This window comes from Vulpes lagopus, chromosome 8 (assembly GCF_018345385.1).
Source record: "Vulpes lagopus strain Blue_001 chromosome 8, ASM1834538v1, whole genome shotgun sequence".
Taxonomy (NCBI): Eukaryota; Metazoa; Chordata; class Mammalia; order Carnivora; family Canidae; genus Vulpes; species Vulpes lagopus.
This window is the reverse complement of record NC_054831.1, coordinates 63,451,720-63,463,289: the sequence shown is the minus strand read 5'-3', so window position 1 is coordinate 63,463,289 and position 11,570 is coordinate 63,451,720. Positions and strand designations below refer to the sequence as shown.

Here is an 11,570-nt window from a genome sequence, read left to right as displayed (position 1 = left end):
TTGGAAACAAAAATTGAGTTTCTCAACTCGCAAGATTAAAGTTTTTCTTTTCCAATAAAAGGAAACATCGGAAATAGTCATCTTCCTGAGACAGAACGTTCCAAACGGGAGTTGGAAAGAAATGACAGTATTTTAATAATACCAGTTGCAGTCTGAAGTTTTGCTGGATCTTGCTGGTGTCTCACAGCTTTCCAAGATGCTTTAAGGGTGGAAAATAAAATTAAGAGGGTTAGATATACGGAGTGGAAAAAAAAAATCTGATTTTAATAACATGCATCAAAGAGCAGCAAAGAACAGAAGAGCAACGCGCTGCCTTTATGATGCTCCATAAAGGCCGTAGCTGGAGAAGCGAACGGCACCGGAGTCTCTGTGGCGCAATCGGTTAGCGCGTTCGGCTGTTAACCGAAAGGTTGGTGGTTCGAGCCCACCCAGGGACGACTCCCGCTTTTACGGCGTGTCGCTGGAACTTTTGCACCGATCCTGGGAGTTCAGACCCACCAACCCCTCGGAGGTCGACCGCCAGAGAAACCGCAGCTCTCGCTTCGCCGCCCACCCCGCGGGTGGCTCCTCGGCTTCCGGGAGCGCTGGCCGCCCCGCCCCCAGCCGTCCCCGGCTCCGAGCGGCAGGTGGGCTCTTCCCGAGCGCCCCGGGGTGGGCGAAGGGGTCCAGCGCCGTAAGGCCCCCTCTCGGCTCCCAAACGCAGACCGCTGGGTGCCCCGGGGGCCCGAGCTCGCCCCCTGAAGCCCAGGCCACACAGGTTCGCTCCAGCGGCCTGGCCCGGCTCCCGCGGGCGCCGAGCGGCGGGAGCGCGCACAGCCCGGCCGGCCGGGCCCCTCGGACGCGCGCCTCTCCGCGCCCGGGGCTCGAACCCGCCGCCGCCGCCGCTCCTGGCGGCCCCCGAGGCCTCCGCGGCGGGAGGGCGGCCCGGGCTGCCCAGGTTCCGCTTCAGGAGCCCTGCAGTGTCAGACGTCGCCGCATGTATGCATTTAAAGGGGGCCAAGTTCAAGCTGTGCTTTGATTCAAAACTCTTCCACGTTTTTAAACACTAACGTTGAATCGTGCAACGTGTGTCTCTTCCCCGGGCAGCGTAAACATCTGCTCCCGAGTACTCACCGAAACCTTGACTCTCTTGTGCTTTTGGTAAATTCCAAAATGTTTGTCATCAACGTTTTGTTGGCTATAAACAAATAGTGTGGACACTATTGCAGGAGTATTTATTTATGTGCTATGTTTTACTTTTCATACTAAAGTGCCCGAGTTTTGTAGAGAATGGAATGGACTTGCAGCATTTCCCATCTCTTCAGAAAGGAAGCAGACTTGTGGTTTTTCTTTTCTTGTTTAACAACTGTGCGACTGTGTTAAACTTTAAAAAGACTTATGAGAAAGATTAAAAGTGAAACTGCTAACGTATTTTGATTCGATAAGCATATACCATTTATTTCACAAAATGCAAAGCTCTCTCAAAATAGTTACCTGCTACTTCATTCTCTAAATATAGGCTGCCTTTGAGATGTAATCATAGTTTCTTCATAATTATTGTCTTGGGTCTGGATTACAGAAATTTGGAAGAGGGTCCTGGAGAAAAGTGATGTTTTATTCCTGCAAAATGAATAGTTATGCTCTTCTTTCTATTTTCCTCCAAGTGTTCATGTTAATAAAGGCTAACATTTATTGTTTAGACCTGGCCAGTCACTGCTCTGCGTGCTTTCACTGAATGAGTGGGATCCTCACAACCCTTCCAGGTAGGTCCTATTGTTGCCACCCTATAGGTGAGCCCGCCTGAAGCAGGCTCAGTGGGAGTACTTTGCCTGATTTTGCACCTAGTCACTGGCATGGCTCAGATTTGACCCAAGCTCTCAGGCTTCCAGAGCCCATGCTCCTCATGCTGTACTGTACTACCTCCTCTAACACAGAGCTATTTCCTTAATTAGTTAATTTAAAACCAAAGCTGTTATTTTTAATTAGTTTTTTATGAAATTTCATTAATATTTTCCTTCAAATATGATGAAGGAAAAAAAAAGAACCAAACCCACTGAACATTCATAGAATACTAAAAGGTACACTTTTAAATTACACATTCACTTTACTGCTTCATTTTATTGAAATGAAAACTGTGTAGGAACATGAAATCTTCATGTGAGACGTGTCTTTGGGAAACAATTTAATTGCATTTATTTGGAGAAGGCAAGATTAGAAATAAAGGCAGACTGAAATAGCCCAGGCAAAATATGGAAGCGGGATAGGAAGAAGAATAGACTCAAATAATGGGGGCTAATCTAGAATCTAAGGCTGCTGTGTGGCATTTGGGATTTCTATCTAGTCCCCGATTTCAGGACACCTTTGTGAGATAGCACCAAGTTTTGTACTGGACAGGTGCCTAGGTGTCAATTTTAAATTTGATCCTAAATTTTTTAAGTATTTTCTATCTCATCCTATTTCGGGGATTAATAGGATTTTGAGGCCAGAAACTGAAGAGGAAGGATTAAATGAGAATGGAGGTGCGGCGAGGAGTGCAAAAGGGCCCTTTAATGTATGTAGTTGATTTTATTATGTGAGCAAGTGCTTAGCATATTTCCCTGCACTCACTGCTGCTTACAGATAAGACAGGTGGGAAGCATTTTAGAAAAATTTCTTAAATATTTATGGATGATTGCCTTTGTAAAATTTTAAGGTGTGTTGATTATAGATGTTGCAATAAATACTATTTCTGGGGAGCATTATTTTGTTCTTAGTTTCTTGCTTAGCTCTGTATACCAGCCAAGCCCAGAAAAGCGTCGAGATCATTTAGATTGTTAATTGAAGACTGAAGACTATTTAAAAGGCTATGTCAAGCAACTGAGTATGTAAATATGTAGCTGTTAGTAAATATAAATATACCAGTTTATATTTAAACTTCATATATAAAATCGGAGGAAAACTCACTAAAGTAGTGCAATAAAAGATGAAACAAGGGGCACCTGCGTGGCTCAGTGGTTGCCTGACCTGCCTTTGGCTCAGGTCATGATCCTGGGGTCCTGGGATCGAGTCCCGCATCGGGCTCCCCACAGGAAGCCTGCTTCTCCCTCTGCTTATGTCTCTGCCTCTCTCTGTGTCTCTCATGAATAAATAAATAAAATCTTAAAAAAGAAAAAAAAGGTGAAACAAATACTCTTCCACACTTATCAGAGAAGGTAATATTTATATAACTTGTAATAATTCATAATTTAAAATGTTTATACATTGCAGCATTTCTTAGGATAATAGAGGTTAGGAGGAAGGCACATGGCTCCTATGTCTCTGTTTTCATTTCTAACACCTGTGTCTGATGTCATACGATACAAGGTTTGGGAGGAAAATCTTTTAAGCTGCCAAAGAAACACAAATGCCTTGTTTCTGCATCCGTAATACATCATAATGAGTAATGATGAATTTTAATTTTATTTCTCGGAATTTTGGTGGGCATGAGGCCTAAAACGTTCAACTTGTAGCTACAACTGGCAGAGCGGGAGTACATTGGTGGTAGAATAAACTGTAATACATTCAACTAGAAAATACTTTAAGGAGTTGCAACCTTTTGAATGATTAAGAATGTTAATTTTATCAAGCACAGCATTTCACTTGTAGTGCTTTGGGTTGAACCCCCTTGGTGTCAGCTCATTCTGTTTTTACATATTGAAAATAAGTGTTGAACTTACAAGAAAGATGTGAGAATATATTTATAAAATTGTAGAAAATATGTCAGTTTTAAGTTATTTTCATAGCTTACATTTTTTTTAAAACGTCATTAAAATTTAACTGTTTGGACTCAAATCCTTAAGAAAACCCTTTAAGTAATCTTTATAAAGTAGGTTCCACAACCACTGTAGCGCTTGAACTCACAACCCTGAGAAAAAGATTTGCGTATTCTGTTGGTTGTGCCAGCCAGGTGCCCCTCAGAACATAATTTTAAAGGAAACTCTTGTAACCAATATCTTGACCAATAAATATGGTAACTGTCAACATTCCAGAAAAACTTCTGTCTTGTCCTTCTCCCAGTCATCAAAATGCAACTTTTAAATTATAAATATGTGGATTATTAAGTTACAACGTGGATTTTAAGTTGTCATAGATCAGGAGTCAAAGGCTTATTACCAAATCCTATCAGATGAGTATTTACACACAAAGATCAATAGAAATAATAGAAATTGGAAATCACTTTTCCATGCCTACTCACTTTTGATCTAACTACCCATGATAAACTTGGTAAGAATAAATTTGTGCTATTAAAGCAGAAAATATAGGAAACTTACTATACATTTGAAGTTTTGAATTTTTTCTGTAAACAGAAACTGCTCTTACACCCACTTATTTAAAAACATGAAACATGGGGTGCCTGGCTGGCTCAGACATTGGAATGTGTGACTCTTGATCTTGGGCTTATAAATTTGAGCCCCATGTTAGGGATAGATATTACTTAAAAATAAAATATTTATTTATTTAATTTTTTTAAAGGTTCTATTTATTTATTCATGAAAGACAGAGAGAGAGAGAGAGAGAGAGAGAGAGAGGCAGAGACACAGGCAGAGGGAGAAGGAGGCTCCATGCCGGGAGACCGATGTGGGACTCGATCCCGGGACTCCAGAATCACACCCTGGGCCAAAGGCAGGTGCTAAACTGCTGAGCCACCCAGGGATTCCCAAAAATAAAATATTTAAAAACATGAAATAAAAGCAACCTTTTAGAAATCACTATTATGGCATTTAAATTAATTAAAATTTTATCTTTGAAAATAAATTTAAACTTTAAAACCACAATGAGATTTGAGATTAAAAGGTACAACAAGAGAAGATGACTCAGTAGTTTTCTAAATAATATACTCTAAAATCTTAAGAATTTTAATCCAGGGTTCTCTGTTGGAGGAGAATAAATAGTCATCCTGTTATTTTGAAAGTATAAATATAAAGGAAAATCTAACCTGTGTGAAAAAAAAAAGCTATGTGTAAGGTTGTGGAAAGCCCAATTTTTAATACCACTAAGGAAATAAATTATGTATGTTATTTAGATGGTAGATTACCATATAGCCATTTACATAATATATTTTGGGAAAAATGCCTTTGGACAATGTTAAAATACAGCATTAGGCATAAAAAGCAAGACACAAACTATCCAAAAGCATGATCCCAATTTTGTAATGAGACCAAACTGCTTATAATAGGTGATGTATAAACATATCTTGATGGTGAATGAAATACACAAAAAGATTATCAGTGATATTTTTCTTTTTTATACTTCACCTTCCTAATTGTGTATAATAAACATGTATGATTTTTATTTGTTAAATGACATTTTCATAACATAAAAATAGTACCTGGATTCATACTATATATACAAATTTAAATTCTACTTTTCTCTCTTAAAATTACCACTAAAGGAGGATAGGGAGCTCACATATAAAGCTGTTATATATGATCAAATGATTTTCTTTTCTTTTTTAAGATTTTATTTACTTATTCATGAAAGACACAGAGAGAGGCAGAGACATAGGCAGAGGGCAAAGCAGGTGCCCTGTGGGGAGCCCAATGTGGGACTTGATCCTAGGACTCTGGATCACAACCTGAGCCAAAGGCAGATGATCAACCACTGAGCTACTCAGGTGACCCTGATCAAATGATTTTCAACAAGAGTGTACAGAACAAGGAAAAAGGACAGTCTTTTGAATAAAGGTTCAAAACTGGATTTCCACATGCAAAAGAATAAAGTTGAGTCCTTACATCATATACAAAAATCAATTCGAAATGGATCAAATACCTAAATGTAAGATCTAAAATTATAAAACTCTTAGAAGTAAACAGGGGAAATCTTTGTGACCTTGGATTTGGCCATGAAATCTTTGATATGACACCAAAAACACAGGCAGCATATTAAAAATGGATAAATTGCACTACCTGAGAATTAAAAATAATATAATTTTTCTATGCAAAATATCAATTGAGTGAAAAAGCAGGCCATGGAAAGGGAGAAAATTTTTGTGATAGTATATCTGATAAAGGGTTAATATCTGGAATATAGAAAGAACTTCCATAACTCAAATATAAAAAGCAACCCAATTAAAAAGTGGACAAAGCACTAAAATAGACATTTTTCTAAAGAAGATGTACATGTAAATACATGAAAAGAAGCTGAAAATCACTAATCATTTAGGGAAATGTAAATCAAAACAGTTAAATATCACCTCACCTGCATTAGGATGACTACCATTTAAAAACAACAGAATGACAACAACAAGCAGAAAATAACAAGTGTTGGTGAGGTCATGGAGAAATTGGAAACCCATGTGCTTTAATGGTGGGAATGGAAGATGGTGCAGCCACTATGGAAAACAGTATGGTGTTTCCTCACAAAGTTAAAAATAGAACTACCATAATGTCAACCAATTCTGCTTCTGGGTACATAATCAAAAGGATTGAAAACAGGATGTCAAAGAGATATTTGTACATCCCTGTTCATAGTAGAATTATTCATATTAGCTAAAATGTGGAAGCAACCCAAGTGTCCATTGATAGATGAGTGGATAAGCAAAATGTGCTATAGACATACAATGGAATATTATTTTGCCTTGAAAAGGAAGGAAATTCTGACAAACATGAGTAAACTTTGAGGACTTTATGCTAAGTAAAATAAACCTGTCTCAAAAATACAATGCTGTGTGATGCCACTTATATAGTCAAATTCAGAAATAGTCATATGGATGGTAGTTGCCAGAGGCTGGAGGAAGGTAGAATGTGGAGTTGTGGTTTAATGGGTATAGAGTTACAGTTTTGCAAGATGAAAAGAGTTCTGGAGACTGGTTGCATAAAATGTGACTGTACTTAACACTGCTGTGCACTTAAAATGATAAAGATGGTAAGCTTTGTGTTATGTAGATTTTTACCACAATTAAAAATTTTTTAAAATTATTTTGGGGGGATTTGTTCCCCCTCCTTATTTCAGATCTATTATAAAGTAAAGCGTATAGGACATTAGAGTACTGATGTAACGATAGATAAGTAAGCCAATGGAAACAATGGAGAACCCAGAACCCTACTTAAGGACATTTAATTTTTTTAAGAAGGTGGGCTCTGCAGGAAAGGGAGAGCATAATTCTCCACTCTTTAAGTGTGTGTTGTGCATAGTGATTTTCTTCTAAAGAGTACAGTATGGAAAGTGGTGGTGGGGGGAGACAGGAAAGAGTAACTTTACAGTAGAGAAGCCTGACAAACACTACCTCAGCCAGGTGATCAAGGACAACATCAGTAGTGGTAAGTCATGTTGATAGTATGTACCCTTGAGATGATGGCACTTCACCTCTGTGGCCTTCCTTCCCTAAACCCATAATCCCAGCCTGTTCATGATGAAAATATTAGACAAATTTCAGTAGAGGCTCATCCTATAGAATATTTTCCCAGTCCTCAAAACTCAAAATCCTCAAGAACAAGGAAAGTCTGAGAATCCAGGACCTCATCATTAAAATTAGATGTAGATGAGGGGCACCTGGGTGGCTCAGTTGGTTAAGCACCTGACTCTTTCAGCTCAGGTCCTTATCTCAGGGTCATGAGATGGAGCCCCGAGTCAGGCTCCGTGCTGGGCTCAGGCCTGCTTAAGATTCTCCCTCTCCAGGCAGCCCTGATGGCTCAGCAGTTTAGCGCCTGCCTTCGGCCCAGGGCGTGATTCTGGGGTCCTGGGACTGAGTCCCACATCGGGCTCCCTGCATAGAGCCTGCTTCTGCTTCTGCCTGTGTCTCTGCTTCTCTCTCTCTCTCTCTCTGAATGAATAAAAAATAAAATCTTTAAATAAAAAAAAAAGAAAGCTGGACAGTTTTTTTAGTCTGCTTCCTGCCTATAGAAGTTTGAGGGCCCAGAGGCCTCTTTTCCCATCCAAGTACTAACTAGGTCCGACCCTCCAGAGACTTCTTTTCATTAAGAACCATCTCTATCCCTTCCAGTCCAAATGGATTCAGTTCCTTTAAAACCATTGCTCATTTCGTTTGTATCAATCACAATCAACTCCATTTGGTGAAAGCCACACCTGCCTTCTTTCTGAAACAGGACTGTGAGTTTGCTCTGGAACACCTTCCTTCTGATTCTTAGAAGCCCTGTTTAGCTGAGAGGCACGCCCTTGGGATTTCCTAGAAGGCTTTTTGTTCAGCTGAAAGACTTTATGACACATCACCTAAACTCTTCCTGAGGTTTCCACAAAGAGTCTTCTGGTTCCATTCCTTGATCTGAACTTTACGCTGAGACATGTTTTACTCTCCGTGTCCTAGATTTGATTTTGTTTTCCCTCTGAGTCCATTTCGTACCTTGAAGGGCTTGCCTCATCTGGAGAGACAGCACTGCTATCAAATCCATTAAATCCTGGTTCCCTGATGTTCCCTCTCAATTCTGTTTGAAGACTATACTTCCTTTTTTGTTTATCTTACTCTTCATGTATTTCTTTCTTTTTTATTTTTAAAAAGATTTTATTTGTTTATTTGACAGAGACAGCACACAAGCAAGGAGAGCAGCAGGCAGAGGGAGAGGGAGAAGCAGGCTTCCCACCAAGCAAGGAGCCCGATGTGGGATTTGATCCCAGCACCGTGGGATCATGACCTTGAAGGCAGAGGCCCAACCGACTGAGCCACCTAGGTGCCTTTCGTGTACTTTTTCATAGGCAGCTACAAACAAAACAAAACAAAACAAAGCAAAGTTTTCAAGTCTGCCTATAAATATTCTCAGCCAGATCTCTGAGTTCCTTGGGTCCCTTTTCCCACCTGACTGCAGGTGAGAGTTTCACCACTGTGTTGTGTGTGTGTGTTTGTACCACATACTGTTAACACATAACACCTTCAGTCTCCAATAGCCATCTTGTCGCTGTCTTTCAAGCTTTTACTAATGGTCTCTCTAAGAGCTCTCTCTTTTTTTAAAAAATATTTTATTCATTTATTCATGAGAGACACACAGAACGAGAGAGAGGCAGAGACGTAGGCAAAGGGAGAAGCAGGCTCCATGCAGGGAGCCTGACGCGGGACTCGATCCCAGGTCTCCAGGATCACACCCTGGGCTGAAGGTGACACTAAACCACTGAGCCACTCGGGCTGCCCAGAGCTCTGTCTTCTGTTTGCCACTGGTCCCAAAGTTAATGCCATGTGTTTGCTTTACATTATGGCAGACACCTATTCCCAGATACCAAGTTCTGTTTCAGTTATCTACAGTTTCATAATGAGCTCCTATAAAATTCAGTAGCTTCATACAACTACCGTTTTATTATATCTCTTGATTCCATGAGCTGACCAGGGCTCAGCTAAGCAGTGCCTTTCCTAGTGTTAGTGGGGGTCTCTCATGGGATTGCAGCCAGATTGGAGCTGGGACGAGATGTTGGGCACCTCAGGCTCCTCTGTGTGGCCTCTTTCTCTACATTGCATCTCATCCTTCAGGTCCTGTCTCTCCAGTAGGGTAGCTCAAAGAGAGAGAGAGAGTGAAAGAAGCTAGGCTTTCTCAATGTCTGGGCACAGAAGTCTGGAAATACTCTTCCTCTGCGTTCTGTTGGTCAGAACAGTTACGGATTGTATCCAGATTCACAGGCAGGGGATGAAAGTCCCTCCTGTTGATGAGCATAGAGACATTGATGAGCATAGTACATTGAGGGCATTGCAGAATTATTTGGGGTCTTCTTTGAGGACTTGCTACCATGCCAGTCTTCCAATCATTTACTTTTGTAGCCCCAGACTAACCAGCCAAGCCACTCACCACTGCCATGAGTCCGTATATGTTTCTACCTTGGGCCTCATCCCTCTCCATACCGAGGTACTACTTGAATGAAACTCTGCCCATTGAAAAGTTTTGTCCTTATTGCTGCCTTTCAGGGTCCCTCCTGAGTGGGGCAGTAGTAGAGCTGCTATAGTAGTATAGTATTTGGCTTGCACCCACATACTGACCTGACCCATTGTGACTGTATGTAGCCTTTTTCCTCCTTTGTCATCTGGTCAGAAGAGACCTCCTCCCTCCCCAGCTCCCTAACCCCAATATGGCCACAGTTGTTGACTGAGGGAGATGCAATACTAGTGAATGAAATGGGGGGTTTAGTACACTTGCCCATGTGGCTTGCTTGTCTCCTTTCACCCTGATCCCAAATATATCAGTTCCTTTGGCAGTGGATTGCTTCTGGGACTGCTTAACCTTATAACATTATGGGCCTGATAGAACCCAGCTCAGGATGAGCACTTCTGGTCTCATGGTCATTTGAGGATGTATGGTCAGGCATTCTGTTACTAGGGTCCAGAAGCATGTTCAAAGCTGGTTTTTGTTTTTGTTTTGTTATTTGTTTTAGATTTTATTTATGCATTGGGGGGAGGGGTAAAAGGGAAGGGGGAAGAACAAGTAGACTCTGTGTGGAGCATGGAACCCAATGCAGGACTCAGTCTCCATCCCTGAGATCATGACCTGAGCAAAAACCAAGAGTTGAAAACTCAACTGACTGAGCCACCCAAGTGCCCCTACAGATGATTTTTAAATGATGTGTAACGATTTGCTGCAGATAGCATGGCCTTGGTCCAGAACTATAGGGGCCTATATTGTGATTTTTGCTTTTGGAATTGCCATGAACTCCACAAGGCATCTTTTTCTACCAAACAAAGACACATCTAATATCACAGGGTATGTTGAGTCATGTGGCCCAAGTGTCAAGACTGCTTGGCATTGCAGGCAGCCCAGACTTACTGCAATGCCCTTTCTTGCTCTAGACTCTGCTCGGAACTGGCAGCCTTTCATGTTACCCAATAAATGGATTGAAATGGTGTTCTTGAGTGTGGCACCTGAGAGCTCTAGCAGGCATCTCGCTGTTTTCTTAGTGGTAGGAATTGTGAGATGAAACACTTTGCCAATTATTTTTGGAAGGGGTGCTTCAGACCACAGGATTCCTTATAACTTCACTGCTCTGGTGGCCTCTCAATCTCTGTGGAATTGATGTCATCGGTAGAGCAGACCACCATGATGTTCTGCATATCTGGACAGTGCAGGTCCCCTCAGGTCACATTATGACCAGGGGTGAGAGAATTAACCTAGGCCTGGAGCTAGACTGGAAGCATATTCTTGTGTCTGTCCTACATGAATGCAAACTGTTTCTGACCTTCCTTCCTGGTGAGATGACCACAGGCCATACACCTGAGGCCATGGTACCATTGGTGCCACTACTAAATAGGTCATCCTCCAGGAATCATGTGGTTTTTGTAAAGGTCAGGCCAGTGAATCAAATGGCAATACGATGAGGATCTCCGCTGCATACTTTGGATGTTTAAGGGTGGCAGGAATCTCTGCATTTTCCTTGTGGCATGATATTGTTTTTATTTACCAGATAGACTGGGGGCAGGAGGGGGCACTGTCAGAGTTTCTATTTGGCCTTTCCTGGAGGGCAGCTCATGCCCTACTCACAGGCCAAGGAACCAATGTGGGGCTTTGTACCAACTACCAAGTATATCCATTCCAATTTCTGCATTCAGCACTGCTGGGTGTTCATGAAACTACAATGTCATTTATTACCTGGTTTGTGAAAGTGCCCACCCTAGTGGGAGTGGAGGGTGGTAGGGATGGCAGAGGAGC

At 41.4% G+C, this 11,570-nt stretch overlaps 1 non-coding gene across 1 annotated transcript; it reads left to right on the top strand.

Annotated features, from left to right (window-relative positions):
- The first annotated feature begins 363 nt into the window (after positions 1–363).
- Positions 364–437, top strand: TRNAN-GUU. The gene has a single exon. It is a non-coding gene; the product is annotated as a tRNA-Asn (tRNA).
- Positions 438–11,570: the final 11,133 nt, after the last annotated feature.